The sequence below is a fragment of the Carlito syrichta genome, unplaced genomic scaffold (genome assembly GCF_000164805.1).
Source record: "Carlito syrichta isolate Samal-C Ts95f unplaced genomic scaffold, Tarsius_syrichta-2.0.1 Scaffold313344, whole genome shotgun sequence".
NCBI lineage: Eukaryota > Metazoa > Chordata > Mammalia > Primates > Tarsiidae > Carlito > Carlito syrichta.
Window position 1 is genome coordinate 743,767 of NW_007257440.1, and position 271 is coordinate 744,037.

Below are 271 nucleotides of genomic sequence, written 5' to 3' on the forward strand. Positions count from 1 at the left end.
CGGCCTGGCGGTGTCCGGGGAAGCCCCGTAGGGTCCCGGGCCGGCAGGCAGGGCCGGGGGCCGCGGAGCGGGGGCGGCGGGCTCGGGCGGGCTCGGGCGGGCCGGGCCGAGCCGCCGAGAGGGGATTTGGAACAAACAACGGCGGCCATGTTGAGAGCGCGTCGGGGCCGCTAAACTTCCCGGCCAGGCCCGCCTCACCCGCCGCCTCCCTTCTCCCGGCCGCAGGATGACAGTGAAGTTGGGCGACGGCGGCAGCGGGGAGGACGGGCTC